Source organism: Chlorocebus sabaeus, chromosome 7 (assembly GCF_047675955.1).
Source record: "Chlorocebus sabaeus isolate Y175 chromosome 7, mChlSab1.0.hap1, whole genome shotgun sequence".
Classification (NCBI taxonomy): Eukaryota; Metazoa; Chordata; class Mammalia; order Primates; family Cercopithecidae; genus Chlorocebus; species Chlorocebus sabaeus.
Genome location: NC_132910.1, coordinates 71,448,729 through 71,472,131, shown reverse-complemented (window position 1 = coordinate 71,472,131; position 23,403 = coordinate 71,448,729). Strand labels below are relative to the sequence as shown.

Sequence of the window (23,403 nt, the reverse complement as noted above, 5' to 3'; positions counted from 1 at the left end):
CCACAAAACTGTAAATAAACAGGTTGTACGGAATTGGAACATTGGTTAGATGATGCTGATGGACATTTCTTGAACTCTGTCTCCAGTGCTCCAGCCATGTCACCATCAGCTGGCACGAGGACTCACAAAACAGTCTCTTAACTGGTCTCTCTAGCCCCACAGTTTCTTCCCCACAATCTCTATGCAAACACTGTAGCCAGAACATTTTTAATGCACAAATCTGATCAATCTCTCTCTCTCTCTCAAACCCACACACACTTTGTTTCTAAAGTTTATTTAATCTCCATGGCTCTTCTGTAAGAAGCTAAGACCCTGGCAGAGACTTCAGAGTCTTTCTTTTCCCTCACTATATACCAGATACTTTCTGACTCCCTTAGTGGACACCAGCCACACTTTCTAGTTACAGAAAGGTCTAGTCCCTCCTTGCCACGGTGCCTATGAGTATGATAATTACTCTGCCTGGAGTTCTTTGTACCTGCTGATTGACTTGATATCATTAATTCCCAAATCTCTGCAAAACTGTTGCTTCCTTAGGAAAGACTTCCCTGATTTGCCTGACTATAGCAAATCTCCTTTTTACATAATTTTATGATTTTGAATAGTAGCTATTCATGTAATACTTTTATATTTGTTTATGCAATATTTGATGAATAGATTTCTTGTCCTGTAGGCTGTAAGCTCCATGAGGTCCGGAACCATGTCAGCTTTTGTTCATCATTGCTTATCCAGTACTTTTCTCATAGCAGCTCTTTCACAGACAGGTGTTGAAGGAATAATATTATCAGCACTAAAAATTTGATTTGGTATAAACAATCAACTTTTAAAATATTCTAGCAACACAAATAATAAACAAACACACAAATAATCATTGTTTTCAGAACTAAGTTATTTTTGATGGTCTTGCTTTGAGTTAAAATGAATTATTACTTTTTATTGCCATTCTCAACCCATCATGTAACCCAAACAACATCTATTAAACACTGAGAATTACTGGTTCTTCTTTTTTTTTTTTTTTTTGGACGGAGTTTCACTCTTGTTGCCCAGGCTGGAGTGCAATGACGCCATCTTGGCTCACCGCAACCTCCACCTCGGGTTCATGTAATTCTCCTGCCTCAGCTTCCCGAGTAGCTGGGATTACAACCATGAGCCACCACGCCTAGCTAATTTTGTATTTTTAGTAGAGACAGGGTTTCTCCATGTTGATCAGGCTGCTTTCAAATTCTTGACCTCAGGAGTTCCGCTTGCCTCGTCCTCCCAAAGTGCTGGGATTATAGGCGCAAGCCCCCGCACTCAGCCGAATTACTAGTTCTTATCGAATCATATAGTCTTAAAAGTGCATTACAGGAATAAAAGTACATTTTCCTGATGTTAATTTGCATTTTGGAATATACACACACATGCTCACACATATGAACACCACATACACAAACACATACACACACACAATGGCAGAACATCACTTAATATTGAAGAAATTTTACTAATAGGATTATCAGGCACCCTGTGGATAAGAACAATCTTAATGTTTGTAATATTTCGTTTTCAGTTTTAGAAAATACTAATTTTAAAAACTCCTTTTGCTCCCGAAAAGACTCACTGCATTTTGTTTCCAGGGTCTCAATCCTTACTTATCTTTATTTCTATTATATCCTTCTTCCTGTGGTCCTGGCATTTGTTTTGTGTTTTTACCCCTGATTTCTTGACTTATCGCTTCATTTATTTTAGTTATTTCTTGAACAAAAATGCAAACATTTAAGGCCATACATTTTTCCCAGTTCATGTCCCCTCCCCTGACCCCCAGTGTCACTCTCTTGTACTCTCACTGTTATTTTCTAACTAGCCTTCAATTTCCATGACATCCTTTCACATCCTTTTGAACCCAGGGGTTCTTTTGCAACATGTTTTTATTCTTTAGAAAAAATTTTAAATAGTTGTGTTATTACTGTTATTTTCCTTGTGAAAACATTTATTATGCTAATTCCTAATTTTACTGTATTAATTTCTCAGGGAATGTGGCCTATGCTATTACTAGTATGAAAATTTGTTAACGTTTTAATGATGTACTAAATGAAGTTTTTAAAAAATTATAGCTATATTGTGGATATTTGAAAATAAGCCATATTCTTTGTTGAGAATCTATTGAATCATTCTTTTATGGCATTTGATGTCCTCTAATTTATTTTGCATATTTAGTTAGTTGATAATTGACCCACATGATGTTTGATATTGTCATTGTGTTCTTGGCAATTGTCCTTCTATTTTAATCTTTTTTTTTTTTTTTAATAATGGATTGTGATCTATACTATTTAGTAGGTGGCAGTATTAACTATCTTATTTTGAACAGGATACTTTGTGACATAAAATTCCCCTTTGTTTCAGATAAACTTCTTTTCCTCTAGTTTTTCTTTTTTGAGTATTAACATTATCACCTTAGTTTGTTGTAGTTATTTTATATAGTAATGTTCAACACTTTATACTCAGTCTTTCTGTGTAATTTTAGTTTAATTGTATCTACTATAGAGATTGTACTTGGATATGGGTGGCATGGAGTAATTTCTGATGCTTCCTTTATTTACCTACCTTCACAGAAAGAAGAATATCTTGTAGGAATGGTTAATGCATGGTGACAAGCAGGTCAGCCATGGCCCCTTTTCTTTGGAATCTGCTTGCCTGCCTAGTGTGTACTCTTTTCTGCTCTTAGCCATGCTGTCAGTGGCGAGGCTAAGGTTCTTCCACAGCAACAGAAGCCGGCAGTCCTCCTTCACTGCCTGGTGATTAAACACTCCTAATTCAGGGACTCAGTGTTTGGAAGCTATTGTTGCTTCCAAACAATAAATTATTATAACATTAAAAAGGAAGAAGTTCTAATATAAGTTTGGGAATCACTTGTGATACAGATTAAGAATGAGATCATGAAGCAAACATATGATGTGTATACATTGATTAAATTGCCTTCTACAGGAGAAATGAGTCCTACTAGTTGCCTGCTTTGTCTTTTCTTTTGCTAACCCCAGTAAGCGTCAATGTTAAACTGCAAACTGTGTAGTAATATAGCCAAGTTGCCTGGTCCCTGCAGTTGCCTCTCTGCTTGAAAGGAAATCCCAGAAATGAACCAGGGCTAGGAATGTGTAGATACTCTTTCCTCTTCTGGTTGTGTAGAAGTATAATGAATTCTGGCAGCCTGTTGCTTGGCCATCTCTCCTTTCTTTTTTGTTTGTTCTCACCACAGAGTGCTGGACCCACCACAGAGCAGGGTGTGGGACAGGGAGTCCACCTTGCTGGTACATAAGAGACATCCAGCAGACAGTTGCCTCCTTCCCTCATTCCTCCCCCAGCCTTCCCCTCCTGTAACCATGATATAGCCACTTCCTCCCACCTCACATCTTCCTCAGAGACAACTGAATTTTTTGATGAACATGCTTTTATTCAGTATGTTGTTGCGTTTTGCTGTTCACTTGCCCCAGGAACAACATGTGGAAATGCAGGGATTTGTCTGCTACACATGATGACATTTTAGACATTTTGTAATGTCAGCTAACAATTCAGCGAAGTTTTTAGTAAGCAGGCTTTGACAGGTGAGCTTCCCCAGGTTAAGGCTGGGAAGCTTATGAATACCACATAGCCTTACTTTCTTTTGAAACATTGGTTTGCTGAAGGCCCAGCAGTACTTTAAAGGGATCTAAATCTCTTGCAGCTGTGAAACACTCTCATCCTCTGTAGATCTGCAGACCTCCCGAAGGAATGGTGCAGCTATGAACAGCCAGCTGTAAGAGTAAACATAAATCTCTTGGAGACATATATACTGTCATATTTTGCTAAGGCTTAGAAAGACTGAACAATTTTAATCGTTTATCTCCATCTATCAAAATACTCCAGCCCAACAAACTTCAAACCAATTTCAGCTGTGAGCCTGCCTTGCTGTAGAGGAAACTGACCACGGAGTACTTTGGTGTCTTTGTGATAAACCTGTACATTTGTAAAAGAGCTCCTTGGTCATATAAAACCTTTTATTAGTTATTGATCATTGAAACAAACAAATAATCAAAAGCTACTTTGTAGCTGATATTTTAGTGTATATATGAATGTATTAAATATGTGCATGTGTGTATACATATATACACACATACACACATATATACGTTCACACCCACACACATATATGTAATCTCAAATATCACATGAAGTGCTTTGCTAAAAAGTCACCGGTATTTCCATTATAACCTTATTTTTAGCTATTTATAAGAATATAAAACTCTGAACCATGAAAGCATAGATGTCTTCAATAATGACTTTCTCCTTTTTTATACTATTTTTAAATGTAGAGAACACCACATTCCTAATTTTAAAAAAATTAAAACGTAAGTAAATAATATTCTATCTCACTCAAACATCTTGGAAACTAGTAAAAATAAGTATTTAATTTAAAAAATGAATCTTAAAATTAAATATGTCATTCAGAAGTGGTTAGTGTTTTTTTTTTGGTGTATTTTCTGTTTGTCACTATAATTGAAGTTAGAAGACTTTTACCTGTGTTCAGAGGCCAGAGAAGAAGGAGAAACATGGAGCTCCTTCCTTTTGCGTGATCCCTAGACTAAACTTGGGAGAAGGGAGTGTGTCAATGAGATGGTCTTGCTCCCTATACCACAGTTCCCAATCTGAGTCAGGCTGCCGGAAGAAGACAGGCACCCCATCAACCAGACCCAACACACCTCCTTCTTGCTTTAAGTGTACCTGAGTCAAAGGTAAAGAGATTGCCTCTAGCATGAATTATTTTGTGAAACACCTCATTGATCTTAGATGCTAGGAAGAAACATTCATGCATTTACTTAGAGCATATATAAAAGTGGTGCTCTGGTGGGCATCATTCATGGCTTTAAACAGCAGATTTCTCTTGGTAAATGCTGCACAGCTGTAAAACTTGCTCAGAAAAGCAGTATGTTGTGGTCTTTGAGGAAACTCAAATATGCTATGTATTTGGAAGTATATATAAGACATGAAAGGACAGAATAGCAATTTTTTTTTATTTAAAAAATTTCTATGGAAATAAAACGACAGAAAATAGTTTCTTCTCAAAAGCAGAGACATTCATGGCTATTGAAGCATAGATGTACCGCATGGAATGAACATGGAGAGATAAGAAAAGTTAGGAACAGATGTGCCCTCTGGAAGGATGAGGATTTTTCGCCACTAATCCCCATGATAAAGTAGATTAATAGAGTGGTTGTGGCTAGGTCACAGGAAGGCCATTGAATGATCAGAAAGTTGCCTGTGTATGCTTTTTTTCATTGTCAAGTTGCCCTGAAGTCCCAGATTAAGATGGTGTTCTATGGTGTATTTCAGAAAAAAAAAAAAACTATTGGTTAATAGCAGAATTCAGGGTGAGCTCTTCCCAAAGCACCTTGGAATAAAGCTAGAATTAGATTTCTTAGAGTTAAATATTTGGGATCAGACAACTATTTGGTTATTATCAAGTTTTTATATTGTGCTTACATAGAATTGTTTCTGACTCAGTTACAACATTTTTAGCATGATAAGCTAATACTAGTACTTAAATGTGTTAAAATATAGTTCTATTTTTTCCGAGAAAAAAACTTACTTGAAGACCCATTTTTCATACCTCTATAGTACACCATGCATAGAGAAAACTGAATGGTTCTCTCTAGAAGATAAATCCAAGTAAAACGCCTAAAATTATAGTGTCTCTGTCCCACAGATCTGTCTGGGTAGAAGTTGATGATAGGAAATAAATATGCTCATTGTTGTGAGTTTTTATGACCAAACACATGTATCACCATTTGTGACATGGCAAAGATCATGTACTTTGGAGTCAGATATACAATCGACTTCCAGGTTCCCCTGTTACTATCTGAATAAACTAGCACTGCTTACATAAAGTCTCTAGGCCTAAATTTTCTCATTTTTCCAATGGGATTAATAATATCTACAGAATATTGTAAGAATGAATGATTTTATATTTTAAGTATTTATATTAGTGGTCAATTAAAATAATAGTCTGAAATAATAACATCATGTTCATTTTTCAAGAACCATGTCAATTTAGACATAACAATTCACAAACCATTCATTCATTCACTCATGTTTAACACACATTGTTGAATATCACTAGGCATTAGGGATAAAAAATATGAATAGGACATGATGAGTTCAAAGTTCTTCATAAAATATACAGAACTTTATAAGGAAATTTGTGAATTTTTAAAATGAAAGTTTTATCTTTTTAAAATATTTTGTCTCTACAGGACAGGTACTTGCTAAGAGGATAAAATATAGGGTCACTCTGCCCAAGGTCAAAACATTTCATTCTTATTGATTCAACATAAGGAAGACCTGGAAATGTTAGCTATTACTTAGAAGTAAGATGAAAGATAAATAAAGCTTCGTTCACTCTAAATTCTGTGTTAAAGTGGAAAAAATGGGATTCATTGAAGTGAAAATGAGAAAATGTCCATCAAGCTGACAAAAATGGAAAACCAAATATAATATGCAGCGTTGTAGAGGGTGTGATGGGATATACACAATCTCACTTAGTAACTTCTGTGTGTATCTAAGTCTGAGATTAACTGTGGTTGACCAAAGATGAAAAACTAAGCTAAACTAAACTAAAAGTTTCTGGGCAGTAGCTTATTCTGCCTGTAAGACAACTACTAAATCCCAGGTGAAAAGTGTAATAGATGGATAGAAAATTCCAAAAATTTTCTGTGAATTTTTTACATCTATTTTTCTGAGTTTCTAATCTTGATAGCATTAAAGATTTAAGAAGTAATAAATTCACAGCATAAGGTGATACAACTGTTAACATAGAGTCAGCTGCAATATATAATACATATGTGAAGAGAGGCTTCCAAAGCAGAACACGGAATTGCCTCTCTTTCTAAGACCAATGCTGTTCCAGTACTGTGGAGTCTCCCCAGGTTCCTCATATTATCAATTTTTCTTTCTCTACTTGACATTAATTTGCTCCTTATAGTAAATAATAGGCTTAAACAAATATCTTGATCTGAAGTCAATACATAAATAATTAAGGACCCATATAATGCTCCAGACACTGTGTTTCCCCTCCTCTGTTCCTAACTAAATTTCTTCTACCAGTTATCTCTATGCACTATTTTCTCAACTCTCACTCACTTCCCAGTAATACCAATTGGACTTCTCTTTTTACCTCTCCTGAAGTGCTATGCAACTAGGTCATCAGTAATATTCATAGTTTTAAATTCTGTTTTCATTTTCCATCATCTTTTTTCACCTCTTTATAGTCTTTATTACTCAGAACACTTTTGTCATTTTCTTTTCCTCCTCTTTCTCCATCTTCTATACTAGTCTTTTCTTCTTTATTCAGTCGGTAATTGTTGGATGTCCTCAAGATTCAAGCCAAGATTCTCTTCATATGTCCCTTTCTATTCAGTCCTTGGGCAATCTCATCAACTCCCATAGACTCAATCACTGTCTGTACACCTAACACTCCCACACAAATCTATCTCTAGTCCAATCCTCTCCCCTGAGCCCCAGACTGTTCCTGTCATACATTACCTACTTAACAATAGATGTCATTCTATATTCCATATTTGAGTCATTGCATTATTATCCATCTAATTCCATAAAGTAAAATTCCAGTCATCAACATTGATATCTCCTTCTCCCTCACTTCCCATATCCTGTCTTTCACCTTGTTTTGTCAATTTGCTTTTTAAATATGAATCAAATACATTCACTATGAATTGGTGTCCACATCTGTCATTCTAAACTTTCCCCAAAGTAGTTTGCATTGCAGCAGGAGAAAGCATTTTGAAATACCATTCTCATATGTTGAATGCCCCAAGACATCAGCTTAAAATTCATAATGGACTTCCTGTTACTTTTAGAATAAAGAACAAAACCCTTAACATGGTCCAGAAGCCACTGCACGATCTGGTTTCCATGCATCTCTCTAGACATACATCATAACACTCTGCATGCTTCTTTCTGAGCAACTCTCACTCAACCCTCTTTCAGCTTCTCAAAAAACCATGGTTCATTCTGCCACAGGACCTTGTACACACTGGAAGAACATCTGTGTAAGTCCTAAATTCTTTTCATTATTTGCTCTTGAAAAACATTATTTTGCATCAGAGTGATCATTTTCTTTGTAAATATATATTGAGTAATAAGGTTATTTGATTACTATCTCTTTGAAAACAAGAAATTAAGAAGAAGAAGAAGAAGAGGAGGAGGAGGAGGACGAAGAAGAAGAAAAAGAAGAAGAAGGAGAAGAAGAAGGAAGAGGAGGAGGAGGAGGAGGAAGAGGAAACTGTTTGATCTAGTAATTCCACTTACAGTAGTTTATCCTAGCACATAACTAGGAATGTATATCTCAGAATCTCACTAAAATTCCATTGAATTGTTTGTAAAAATGTTGAAAAACTAGGGATAATATATTTTTCCAATGTGTATTTTTTTAAGTATATATATATATATATACACACAATCTAAATTTCAAATATATAATTATTAAACAAAAATGTGAATATACTTTGGGATGAATCAACTGTTTTTATTTTATTTATTATTTATTTATTATTATTATTATTTTGGGATGGAATCTCATTCTGTCACCCAGGCTGGAGTGCAATGACATAATCTTGACTCACTGCAACCTCCATCTCCCAGGTTCAAGCGATTCTGCTGCCTCAGCTTCCCGAATAGCTGGGGTTACGGGTGCCAGCCACTACCCTCGGCTAATTTGGTAGTTTTAGTAGAGACAGGGTTTTACCATGTTGGCCTGGCTGGTCTCAAACTCCTGACCTTGAGTGATCTGCCCACCTTGGCCTCCCAAAGTGCTGGGATTACAGGAGTGAGCCACCACAACTGGTCCAATTTTTAAATTTAACAATACAATGTGAAGATATTTTCATGTAAATAAATACTCTAAATATTATTTTAAACAGACTTCATGAATATCAAATTATAGATGTCATAATTCAGTTAATGATCCATTTTCTTACTCATTAAATTATTCATTCAAAAGACATTTATTCTGTGCCTATGGAAAACCAGGTGCTTAATGAGTCTAACACTTAAGCAAAAGTTGAGACCATGTAACAGAATACACTCTGGAAATCATATTCCTGTTCAGCATATTCAATGTTTAGACAGTGTTACTGTTACTGAGACATTGACAGATTCTCTCTCTTCTACTCCCCTTTTTCATACTCCATGCTGACCTGCTAGTCACAGTGGCTTCCTCTAGTAAAGGTGCAGTGTAAACCATTGGTTATCAGTTTCAAAACAATCTTAAGACATTAAATGTTCTTGATTTAATTTTACAGTAATCTCAAACTCTTCAATCATTCATTAACACAGCCTTCTTTATTAATTGAACAAACAGTGAGTACTAGCTATTATATATCAATGAAATTAATTTGATCTTTAAAGGTGATGTTGTCCCTCGGGATTTGGCATGTGAGACAATTTTGTCTACTTAAGTATCTAAAGCACTTCTGACAGGGAAATATTTTGAAACTAAGTAAAAACTATATTTTATCTGGCAGAGAAATTCTTATAGTTTTCATAGACCCATAAGGTTCTTATATCCGGCTGTGGTAGGGAATTATAAATTACGGGTTGATATCTTTTTCCCATTGTATTAATCTAACCAGCTTGGGTTGAATTCAGGGCTATGCTGGTGCAGAAGAATCAGGAGAACAACCTCTTCATTCCAGTGTCCCCACCTCGCTTCACCTCTTTCATCCACCACTGCTTTAGTCAATGGATCCTAGTTGCCTCTTCCTCTGAGGTTTCTGCCTAAGTTTGTCGAAAAAGAAAAATCCCTTTCAATCTGTGATGGAATAAAATGAGGAGTTTAGCATCATCCATATTTAAAAAGTGAAATAAGACACAAAATTGAAAATACGGTAGAACAAATAACTAAGATCTGCCTGTCTACACACACACACACACACACAAACATCTGTCTTTAATTTTTTTCTATAAAGGATGTTAGTATGTATAAACAAATGACTCCTTTTAAGTACTTTACACTAAAATAATCACATCATTATTACTACTATTTTAATGAACTCATATTCAGAAAAGTGATAGTAATGTATTAGTCTGTTCTCATGCTGCTAATAAAGGCATACCCAAGACTGGGTAATTTATAAAGGAAAAAGGTTTAATTGACTCACAGTTCCACATGGCTCAGGAGGCCTCACAATCATAGCAGAAGGCAAATGAGGAGCAAAATCACATCTTACATAGTGACAGGCAAGAGAGCTTGTGCAGGGGAACTCCCATTTATAAAACCATCAGTTCTTGTGAGACTTATTTACTACCATGAGAACAGTATGGGAGAAATCGCCCCTATGATTCAATTATCTCCATCTGGCACTGCCTTTGGTACACTGGGATTATTACAGTTCAAGGTGAGATTTGGGTGGGGACACAGTCAAACCATATCAGTAACTGTGGCAAAATTTACATGTAAAAATACACAGGCAATTGATTATTTGATGTTGAAACATCTACCTCATCAACTACTTCATATTCTTCCCAAGATTTACCTGTCTAGCCACCCCTGGGTTGAAAGACATAAAAAATAGAATAGCAGTGGGAGGATGTAATAAAGCAATGATCCAAGTGAGAGAAGAACAATAGGGATCATCAGGGATAGAGAAAGGGAAGAGAAATTTTAGTGAGAATTTTAAAAACGTGAATACATAAGGTATAAAATTTAACATGTTCTACTAAATTTGGAGTGGGTTAAAAATAATTTAGAAGAAGCTAAGGAAAAAAGATATGAAGAAATAATAAAGATGCAAAGAAATTCAAAATCAACATTTTGAATCTCTATTGCATTGATAACTCTCTAGCATACAGAAAAGAATATAGCCATGTTCTAGCCTTCTAAAAGAGCTTGCCATTTTATTGGGAAATAATTTCACTTAATGAGTGGTAACTATGTACTAGATACATAATCAAGCACTTGAAAATCAGTGCAAATGAGAACATAATGATGAACTGTATATCATGATAATGAGTGCAAAAATGCACCGACTTGTTTTTGAGACAGTCTCACTCTGCTGGTTTGGCTGGAGTGCAGTGGCACAATCATGGCTCACTGCAGCCTCAAGCTCCTGGGCTCAAGAAATTCTCTCACCTCAGCTTCTCAGTTAGCTGGGACTATAGGCGCATGACACCTTGCCCCACTATTTAAAAAAATTTCTTTGTGGGGACAGTCTTGTTACACTGCCCAGACTCCTCTTGAACTCTTGACCTCAAGCAATCCTCTTACCTTGATTGGCCTCCCAAAGTATCGGGATTACCTGCATGAGCCATGACACCTGGCAGCACCAACATTTTTGATTCACTAGTAGATATGATTTGGCTGGGTCCCCAACCCAAATCTCACCTTGAATTGTAATAATCCCCATGTGTCAAAGGTGGGGCCAGGTGGAGATAATTGAATCATGGGGGGGCAGTTTCCCTCATACTGTTCTTGTGGTAGTGAATAAGTCTCATGAAATCTGATGGTTTTATAAATGGGAGTTCACCTGCACAAGCTCTCTTAGCCAGCCACCATGTAAGATGTGACTTTGCTCCTCCTTTGCTTTCTGTCATGTTTGTGAGGCCTCCTCAGTCATGTGGAAGTGTGAGTCAATTAAACCTCTTTCCTTTATAAATTACCCAGTCTCACATATGTCTTTATTAGCAGTGTGAGAACCGATCAATACACTAGCTGTGAAGTAGGATACAGAAATAGGCACTTTCAACAAATACCACAATGCTGATACAGCTTGTCCTTATGCAAAAATGTGAGAAACATCAAAAATGTCAAAAATTGCTGTGAATGATCATAAAAGCAGAGAATTATTCACATTGACATTTTGGGGGAATGATCCATGGCAAGGTAAAAAATGGAAAGTTTGAAAATGTTTTTTTATGCTTGTTAATTATGATTTTTATGTGTTTTAAAAACCCTTTAATTATAAATTTGGTCATCTTTGTAGAATTCCTAACTTTCTAAATGATGTTCTTTTGAAATATTTACATTTTAATTTTACATATGTTTAAAAACATATATGAAAAATCCTAATATCATCTGTTTTTTCCCCAAATATTAGTAAACTCTTGAGAGGAGTCATGAAATCACTTTTCCTGAAAGTTTTATACAGAATCTCAATTCCCTGGCATTGGTTATGGTCCTGCCTGAAAGTGAGATTTTTAAATCATAACATCTTCAGTCCTATAGTTCTATGATTGTGATATTGTTATATCCTACACACCACAGTTCCATTGATTGCACAGACTAATAAACTTTAGATAATGTATTAGTCATGGTTCTCCAGAGAGACAGAACCAATACACACACATACACACATAAACATGCACATAATTTCACCCTATCAACAGTTTTGCTTTCTGTGATTTCAATTATCTGAGGTAGAGTACAACAAGATATTTTGAGAGGGAGAGACTACATTCACAACTTTCATTACACTATATTGTTGTAATGTTTCTATTTTATTATTTGTTAATGTTAATATTTTACTATGACTATAAATTAAATTTTATCATAGGTATGATTTATAGGGAAAAAAAGGTGGTATATATAGAATTTGATACTGTTTGGGGTCTCAGGCATCCACTAGTGGTCTTGGAACATATTCTCTTGGAATAAGGAGGGACTACTGCATAGATATATAAGAGGATATTTATTAAGAAAGTTGGCTCATTTGATTGTAGAGGCTGAGACATCCCACAACAGTCTGTCTGCAAGTTGCAGGCCCTAGGATGTTGGTAGTGTGGCTCAGTCTCAGTCTAAAGACCTCAGAATCAGGGAAAGTGATGGTGTAATTCTCAGTTTAAGGTCAAAGGCCTGAGAAACTGGAGGTCCTCTGGTGTCAGTCCTGGAGTACCAAGGCCAGAGAGCCTAGAGTTCTGATGTCCAAGGGAAGAAGGAGGAGAGTTTTCCATCTCCAGCAGACAGAGAGAGAGAGAGAGAAATCCTTTCTCTCCGTTTTGTTCTACCTACTGTCCCAGCTGACTGAACGGTGCCCACTCATTTTGAGTGAGGATCTTCCCCACTCAGTTCACTGACTCACATGCCAACCTTCTCTGGAAACACTCTCACAGACACACTCAGAAGTAATTATTTATCAGTTCTCTAGGTCTTCCTTAATCTACTCAAGTTGATGGATATTTTGGATGGTTTGGATGTGTGTTCCTGCCGAATCTCATGTTGAAATGTGATCCTCAATGTTGAAGGTGGGCCAAGTGGGAGGTGTTTGAGTCATGAAGGCGGATCCCTCATTAATGACTTGGTGCTCCACTCATGGTAATGAGTTACTGGAAGATCTGGTTGTTAAAAACAGTCTGGGACCTCCCCGCTCACTCTCCTGCTCCCTCCCTCACCATGTGCCATGCCTGCTCCCCCTTCACCTTCCACCATGAATAAAAGGTAGCTGTGGCCTCACCAGACACTGAGCAGTTGTGGGTGCTATGCTTGTACAGCCTGCAGAACCATAAGCCAAATAAACCTTTCTTCTTTATATATTACCCAGCCTCAGGTATTCCTTTATAGTAATGCAAAATTGACCAACACATCGACATCTAAAATTAACTATTACAAGTAATAACTAGAAAAGTCTGAAGATCATGGAGGTAATCTTACACAGTGTGGTGTCTGGCAGACAGGTTGTTTTCCTAAAGGTTGTTAAGTGAAAGAATGGCATTCAACACCATGAATCTAACTCAGCTTCCTAGGAAATTGAGGCTGAAGTAGAAAAGGTAGAAGCAGCTAGCAAAGAATATAGCTTAAAAGCATAGGAGGCATAGCCAAGAAAAACAACTGTTTACCTCAGCAATATTCAAATAGTTATAATTATATCCTAAAAGAAAATAATTTAAAACATTTTCCAAATTTGAGGATTCAATGACAGTCTGTTTTGGTGGAAAATTTCATCCATACTACAAAAACTCGGCTACTGCAGCAATTATGAGGGTGAACAAGATAAGCAGCTACATATTTTTCTATTTTTAGTTGGCGAAAGGATGTTTATGTGCTATTGTCAATAAACGTTGGACTTTAGTTGACTCAGAAAATGGTAAATTAGTTTGTAAGAATAATATTTCATCTATGACTTTACTTCTTAAAATCTGTGTAAATGAAGCAAGAGAAGAGAAAAACTGAAAGTGGGGAAAAAACTGAAAGATATTAAACATATTTCTTGGTCATACAGAAATTCAACTTTTAAAATAAATTTGGCATTGAGATTTATATAGTTCATTTATTCAAAGAAGACTTCAGATTTTGCATTCCACTCATTTGGGGACTAGTTGATACACTAAAATCCAAATATTACAAAATAAAATGAATCGAAGCATGCAGTTAACAGCATACAGATTTACATAATTTTACTACTTAATAATAATAATAGTTGATTCTTAAAGCCTACTACTGACCAAAAACAATGCAAATTATTTATTATGGGCTACCTACTTACTCCTCAAAAACAAAAATTCCTAAGCAGTACTTAAATTTTTAACTTTATTTTACAGATGAGGACCTGCAGCTTAAAGAGGTTAAGCAAACATTCAAGATTATACACAGCATATAGCTAAGCCAGGAATTTCAACCTAACATATGGAGCCACCATATTATAATACTTTATTTCACAAAACTGAAGTCTCTTCAACTATAACTTCAGAATGCATGTATTCATGCATTAAATGTTTATTCAGTGCCTTCTAATGAAGACACCATCCTAGGCAGCATGTCTACTTGATAGTGCTCCCTTCTATAACTGATATTTTTGAAAATTAATTGCTTTAGAACTAAATGCAAATTGAATAAACACTGAATCCTCAGATGACTTTTAGTTGCTGTTTCAATTCAAGGTGAATTAATCCAAATGGAAAATGTCCCAGACACACTACTTAAATAGTAAGTAAGTTACACTTACTATTTAATTCTCTAACATCTTTATGGTTCCCTTAGTTTTGATAAAGAAAGTGAGGTTTAAAAAATTAAAAAAAAAAAGAGAGAAAGAGCAACAAAAACTTGTGGTAACTCAAAGCACAGGAGTCAGTGCTAGATATTTCTAAATAAAAAAATATATATATAATGTTCAAAAGTAACTTTTTTCATCTCTACCAATGGGATTGAATATTTGTATATGCATAGTAAGATGGTGTATTAGTCTGTTCTGACGCTGCTAATAAAGACGTACCTGAGACTGGGTAATTTATAGAGGAGAGAGGTTTAATGGACTGGTAGTTCTACATGGCTAGGGAGGCCTCACAATCATGGTGGAAGGTGAAGGAGGAGCAAAGTCACATCTTACATGGTGTCAGGCAACAGAGTATGTGTAGGGGAGCCCCCTTTATAAAACCATCAGATCTTATGATACTTATTCACTACCCTGAGAACATTGTGGGGGAAACTGCCCCTGTAATTCAATTATATCCACCTGGTCCCACCCTTGACACATGGAGATTATTACAATTCGAGGTGAGATTTGGGTGGGGATACAGCCAAACCATATTAAATGGTTTCTAGTTTGTTTAAAAAATGTAATTGCCTACAAACTAATTCATTGGTATAATAAATCTATTATTATTTCTTACATTTCTTTTTTAAACAGTTGAATGTGTTGGTGTAGTGGTCATATGATCAGTCTCTGAATTCAGAGTAAGATTTCAACTCTTATTCTGTTACTTAATGGAAGAATGACATGAAGCAAATTATTTGTCTTTTCTTTGTTTGTTTGTCTGCTCATCAAAAAAATAGGAATATGGGAGTATTTATTCATAAGATTGTTCTGATAACTAAATGAGATAAATATTTATGTAAAGTGTATAGAAAGTTCCTGGCTGTGATAAGTTCAAATATTTTATGTTTCAAAGAAATTCATTTGAAATGTCTGTTTCAAACTACTGACAATCTTATTGCTAAGAAATTTGCATATATGAGACGAAATCTGATAAGTATGGTTGTGTACTAAGGTCCTGCACTTCTGTCTTATGTTTAGTTTTCCTTTGATGGGGTATGACATACCCTAGTTGATGTTTGATAGGTATTTCCAAGTTCCCACAGTCTTCTATTTGAATTTCAGTTTGGAAGAAAATTAGAGAGAAAAAGAAGAAAGTTTAAATGCCATTTGCCTCCATAGAGTTCAAATGCCATCCCTTACACTGGGATCTATTTAGATATCAAAATTTTCCTAAATAAATACATAGAATAAATTCTGAGAAGAAGCTATATCTTCTTGGAGACTTCTAAGCTTCTAGGAGACTTCTAAGATGGCTGAAACTTACACTGGGAGAATATCAGGATTTGATGTGCAATCATAATAATTGAGAAATAATTATGGTAGCAAGACTTCAACTAGTCACACATATAATTATCTCAGGTAATTCTCAGTATAGCCTCATTTACATATTAAAACAACTAAATTTCAAAGAGATAAGTGGTTGCACTGGGAGGGAATGTGCTTTGTCACTAGAAGCCGTTGTAAATGGGTAGGCATTTTTTTCACAGTATTCTCATGCTTTTAAACATTTTTATTATGGAATAAATTAATAGTTTATTATACTAATCATGACTTTATGATCATATACTTAGAACATGATTTTTCTTCATTTAATAGTAAATATGCCATTTATCTAAACAGACCCAAAACAGCAGTTCTATACTATCAACAAAAAGTTTTTAAAAAATCATACTACAATAAGCTACACTAAACCTTTCGGACAAAGTTCAGACAACATTAGAGATTTAGCAATAGTTGCATGGGTTAGCACTGTCTTCCAACATAACCGTAAAGACACGCCAGATAGAAAATGTATCCTTTTTAAAGTACAACAGACTTTACTTTAAAGTAAAGGGAGAGGGAAGGAGTAATATATAAACTCAAAGAGTGTAAAGTTAAATAAAAAATGCTATATTAAAAAGTCATAACATAGTTTAATTTATGCTACTTATATTAAAAACAATTAGAAAAAGAAATATGGAGAAATTTACTCAAATAAATATCAGCTAAATTTTGCTGGTTTTTCAGATATAGTTGGATAAAAATAATTTTAATCACCTTAATTTTGAAACTTGAAGAACATAAATATGAGCATTTTTTGTAAGTCTAGTTAGAAGATTAAAAACATTAGAGTTATTATTCATGATGAAAGAATATTAAAGTACCATGAATTTCATTAGATGAATAAACGCTTAAATAAACACAGTCTACATGAAAAAAGTAAAATCTAAGGCTATTTTTGTGCTTTGAGAATTATGGCTAGATGTTGATTACCAACTTCACCATGAATTTACTTCCCAAACCTCTACCAAATTAGCAATGCTAACATTTGTATGAGTGGATTCTATATTTATACCATATAAATACTGTATGTATTCTATATCTCTGTATATATTCCATAGTATTCCAACAGAATGAACTGGTACTATAGTCAGACACTTTAAAATGTTATTAGATATGACAACAAATAAATTAAATTCATTAATCATTGGTAGATTAATAATTACATTTAAACACTTACAGATTTTAATGGGAACTGGAAGTTCTTTATTATAATGAAAAGATCATAAAGCTGCTTTATTTTGATTATTCAATTAAAGGAAGGTTATTTAAAATGTTAAATAATTCCATTAATGATTTATTAACCATATTTATCCACTCAGCATTTTGCAGAGCAGAATTTCTGAATACTCCTTAGATGTGACCTGCTACAGGAATTCAAGAGGTAATTATCAGAAATTCAGACTTGGGGGCCTGACACCAAAACTACTGGCCAAGCATCTTTAGGACTGGGGCCCGGCATCAGCTTTTATAAGAAGCTGATTTGGCTGATGTTTGGGCTCAGGAGTTTGAGAACTAATATAGTTTGGCTGTGTCCACACACAAATCTCATCGTGAATTGTAGTGAGTTCTCACAAGATCTGATGGTTTTATAAGGGGCTTTTCCCCTTTTCCTCGGCACTTCTGTTTGCTTCCATTATGTGAAGAAGGATGTGTTTGCTTCCCCTTCTGCCATGATTGTAAGTTTCCTGAGATCTGCCAAGCTATGCTAAACTGTGAGTCCATTAAAATTCTTTCCTTTATAAATTACCCAGTCTCCGGCAGTCCTTTACAGCAACGTGAGAATGAACTCCTACAATAAACTGGTGCTGGTAGAGTGTGATGTTGCTATAAGGATACCCAAAAGTGTGGAAACAACTTTGGAACTTCGTAACAAGCAGAGGTTGGAAAAGTTTGGAGGGCTCAGAAGAAGACAGGAAAATGTGGGAATGTTTGGAACTTCCTAGAGACTTGTTGAATGGCTTTTATCAAAATGCTGATAGTGATATGGACAATGAAGTCCAGGCTGAAAGGGTCTCAGAGGGAAGTGAGGAATTTGTTGGGAACTGGAACAAAAGTGACTCTTGTTATGCTTTAGCAAAGAGACTGGCAGCATTTTGCCCCTGCCCTAGGGATCTGTGGAACTTTGATCTTGAGAGAGATGATTTACGGTATCTGGTGGAAGAAATTTCTAAGCAGAAAGGTGTTCAAGAGCAACCAGAGTGTAAAAGTTTGGAAAATTTCCAACCTGACAATGCAACAGAAAAGAAAAACTCATTTTCTTGGGAGAAATTTAAGCCTGCTGCAGAAAATATGCACAAATAAGGAGCAGCTGAATGTTAATTACCAATACAGTGGGAAAAATATCTCCAAGGCATGTCGGAGACCTACGTGGCAGTCCCTCTTATCACAGGCATGGAGGCCTAGGAGAAAAAAAATGGTTTTGTGGGCCAGGCCCAGGGCCCTCCTACTTTGTGCAGCATAGGGACTTGGAGCCCTGGGTCCTAGCCACTCCAGTCATGGCTAAATGGGGTCAAGGTACAGCTCAGGCCATGGCTTCAGAGTGTGCAAGCCCTAAGCCTTGGCAGCTACCATGTGGTGTGAGATTGCTGGTGCACAGAAGTCAAGAATCAAGGTTTGAGATCCTCCGCTAGATATCAGAGGATGTATGGAAATGCCTGAATGTCCAGGAAGAAGTTTGATGCAGGGGCAGGGTCCTCAAGGAGAACCTCTGCTAGTGCAGTGCAGAAGGGAAATGTGGGGTCGGAGCTCCCACACAGAGTCCCCACAGGGGCACTGCCTAATGGAGCTGTGAGAGGAGGGCCAAAGTACTCTAGACCCAAGAATGGTAGATCCACTGACAACTTGCACTGTGCACCTGCAAAAACCACAGGCATTCAACACCAGCCTTTGAAAGCAGCCTGAAGCAGGGGCTATACCCTGCAAGGACACAGGGGTGGAGCTGCCCAAGGCTGCATCAGTGTGACCTGGATGTGAGACAAGGAGTCAAAGGGGATCATTTTGGAACTTTAAGGTTTAATGACTGCCCTATTGGGTTTCGGACTTGCATGGGGCCTGTAGCCTCTTTATTTTGGCCGATGTCTCCCATTTGAAATGGGTGTATTTACGCAATGCTTGCGTCCCCACTGTATCTACGAAGTAACTAATTTGCTTTTGATTTTATTGGCTCATAAGTGGAAGAGATTTGCCTTGTCTCAAATGAGATTTTGGACTTGAACTTTTGTGATAATGCTGGAATGAGTTAAGACTTTGGAGGACTGTTGGTAGGGCATGATTGTGTTTTGAAATGTGAGGACATGAGATTTGGGAGGAGCCAGGGTCAGAATAATATGGTTTGGCTGTGTCCCCACCCAAATCTCATCTTGAATTATAGTTCCTATAATCCCCACATGTCATGGGAGAGACCTGGGGGTGGTTATCTCCATGCTGTTCTAGTGATAGTGAGTGAGTTCTCAAGAGATCTGATAGTTTTATGAGGAGTTTTTCCTCCTGCTAGGCACTTCTTGTTTCTGCCATGTGAAGAAGAATGTGTTTTCTTCCCTTTCTGCCATGATTGTAAGGTTCCTGAGGCCCCCCCAGCCATGTGGAACTGTCAGACAATTAAACCTTTTTCCTTTATGAATTACCCAGTCTTGGGTATTTCTTCATAGCAGCATCAGAACAGAGTAATAAAAGAACTAGGGATGTAACTCATGTGTGTGCATGCAGATGGTGCAAGGGTGAATAACATAATCCCTTCCCTCATGAGTCCTCCTTTGAATAATGTGTTGTCTTTATAAAATTAGACATAATTAAACACATAATTGCTCTTAATAAAAGGAGTTGAGCTGGGCACAGTGACTCATGCTTGTCATCTCAGCACTTTGGGAGGCTGAGGCGAGTGGATTACTTGAGGTCAGGAGTTTGAGACCAGCCTGACCAACACGGTGAAATCCCATTTCTACTAAAAACACAAAAATGAGTCAGGGGTGGTGGTGCACACCACCCATGTTGTAGTCCCAGCTACTCAGGAAACTGGAGACTGAGGCACAAGAATTGCTGGAACCTGGGAGGCAGAGGTTGCACTGAGCCAATATCATACCACTGCACTCCAGCCTGGGTGACCAAACAAGACTCTGTCTAAAAGAAAAAAAAAAAAGGAGAAAAAGGAGTTGGCATTTCTTCTGTTTCAGTGTAATGTGTTGAAATGTCTTTTATACGTTCATTTTAAAGTGATTCTTGATTTCTCCTATGCACTACCAGCATTTAAAGGAAATTCAAAATCTGCTTCAGGGTACACCACAGTACCTCAATTTCTCTGGATTTTGAGACTCTTCTAATCATGTATCAGGTGTGTCACATCTTAACATTTCCTTGTAAGTTATACCAATCATTTGGATCATATGTATCTATAATAGAGTAATTTAAAAATGTATGGTTCTCTTTCCTTCTGTCCATGTGAAAGTTGATATAAAAGAGCAAGCATTATGTCATTCGATTGACAAATCAGTTCACGTCAAACATGGATAGCAGTACAGTTCAAAGCAATATTTAAAGTAAAGCTTATACTTATATTTTCAGGTTTTCTTTAACGATGCTTTTCTAAAGACAACACCAATCCAATCTTTATGCTCAGGTCAATATCAAATGCTAAAAAATCTTCTAAATATTTCAACCTGATTTTCATTTCCCAAAGTAAAACAACATTTCTTTCCAAATCTGTAACTATACAGGGCTGCTGACTAACATTTTAGTCACACACAGCAAAAGTAGTACTTAGTATTTTCAGAAAAAAGAAATAATGTGGTGGGTGTATAAAGAATATATCTTCTTTATACAAACCTTGCATGAAGGCTGTTAAGGAATGAAACAAAGAGTAGACAGAGTTAAGCAGGCGCAGAGAAATAGGCCTAGGTAACACAGGCCAGCACCATCCTCAGGGGAACAGTAGGAGTCCACAACGTGCTGTGAGGGCTGAGCCTCAGGGAGGTTGGCCATTGATAAAGACACTTTCATATATCAGAAGACTGGTGAGAGGTGAGGCGAAGGTGTTTTCAAAGAACAGCAGTGCTTGGCATAGAGTAGGCATGAAAATAATAACTACCGAATGAATGAACAAGTGACAGCTGCAGCTGTGCTCAGTGTTGGGATGCAGGGCGGGGCTTCCATATCCACACCAATCAGGGAATGTCGATACATTCCTTTAAGTCTTATCCAGTGTATTAGGGATCTAAAGAGAAAACTGCATACCTGTTAGAAGGAGACCGCCAGGATTTGATAGAAATATGTCCAAATGGTCTTCGGACTTGGGATTAAAAAAACTTAAAGATGCAGAGGCAAATGGGGTGTGGGTGCCCGAGTGAATAGCATCAGAATGGAATCACCAGAACTTAGAGCAAGACTGCCATTGATGAATCACTCAATAACGCTGTGTTGATGATTCTGAAGACCAGAGATACCTGTGGTTGTGTGATTATTTGAAGTACTTCGAATACATTTCACTGTGAGCAAGTCAAGTCATTTTAATGTCTATGGGACTCTATCTTTACTCATGTTCTTCCTGTCTCTCTATTCCTTTCTTTTTGTTTTCTGCATCGACCCTAATTCCCTCACCTCAATCCTCCCTTTACCAACATCAATTTATATTTAACACTTTGGGATGCTGTGCTAGGCAGTGGCGAATTAGAAATGAATAGGAAATAGTTCTTGTCATTATCAGAGTGGAGGATGAAGGAGAAGTTAAGTGTGGACCCAGGTCCCACCACTACAACTGGCTCCCTTCTCTAAGTTTGAATGTGGTTCCCTGACTCTCCACAATGTCCCAATGTCTTGGTGATAATGGGAGCTATAGCAAGCATAGGACCACAGCCACTGCTTATGCGACTGTGCAGATTCCTCAACCAGTGGAGCATCCTAGCATGGGGAATGCCCAGAGAAAGAGGTACACTTTTCTACTCTGTGCAATAGCTCATGCTACTTCCCAAACTTTACGTCCATGGGGTCATCTGACCAAAAGGGGACGCCTTTGTGAAAAATTTACCCATAGAAGGTAGCTTTTCTACTGACTAAAGAATGCCTCTAGTCATTGTGCTAGAGGCAGACCCAGATGGTCTTGACTGCTAGAATTTTGGAGGAATATGAGATCTCCTGAAATTACAGATGTGGGGGTTTCAGCTCTGAAAAATTAGACCACATAACATACTTGTTCCCCTGTAGCCCACATTCTAATCATGGGAGACAGACAATAGCCAAGGAAAAAAAATGAGTCAAATAACTTCAGGTAGTACTTACTACGGTGAAAAAAAGCAAGAAGAGTAATGGAATAGAAGTGCTGGATGCAGGGGTTGCTATTTGAGGTGTCCAGGGGTTTCTGGGCTGTGGATGACGGACAGCAGTGAGCAAAGAAAAGCTCTAGAGAAGCAACTTTCAAGGCAGAGGAAAACCCTGCAGTGAGACCAACTCAAATGATGAATAAAAGTCCATTATTCTGTTTATTTGGGCACAGTGATGAGTCACAAATTCATCAATTAATTTAAAAAAACCAAGCGAACCTCAGATTGCTGTGTTCTGAAGGGACCCAACACTACCACACAAAACTGTTCTTTCAGCCTCCACCTTCCCCCAAGTCAGACCTCCGAGAGCTATTCCCAAGTGTATCGAGATAAATGATTAAGCCTGAGGAAGGTTCTAGTGTATTTTGGATTAAATCCTATACATTGTCACATATTTACATTGCATTTGCATAATAAAAAGGATAGCTGATTAAACAGCTTCCTGCAGTAGACCAGCTGGTGAGCCCAGGTGGTTGTCCAGTGCAGGTAATGGATAGATGACAGAGAGCAGAAGTAGCCAAATCACTGGCTTCTTTGTTTTTCTTTGAAACATAACTGGTCATTCTTTTTATCTTTCTTTCGGGTAACCAAAAAGAAAAAAACAAGCTAGCATCACCTTTTCCTATTATGTAGGTTGTCTAATAGATATAACCTAAAACTATATATGAAATTGAAATTTTATACTTATTTTTGACAATATTTTGTTGAGGCTTAATGAAGGTATT

The 23,403-nt window shown here is 36.8% G+C and overlaps 1 long non-coding RNA gene across 2 annotated transcripts in view; it reads right to left on the bottom strand.

Annotated features, from left to right (window-relative positions):
• Positions 1-3,185: 3,185 nt before the first annotated feature.
• The window catches only part of LOC140712098 (uncharacterized), a 68,785-nt gene continuing 48,567 nt past the window's right edge, over positions 3,186-23,403 (bottom strand). For both annotated transcript variants that reach the window (XR_012093547.1, XR_012093548.1), the window contains one exon: positions 3,186-3,764. This is a non-coding gene — a long non-coding RNA (uncharacterized lncRNA). The remainder of the gene's footprint in view (positions 3,765-23,403) is intronic.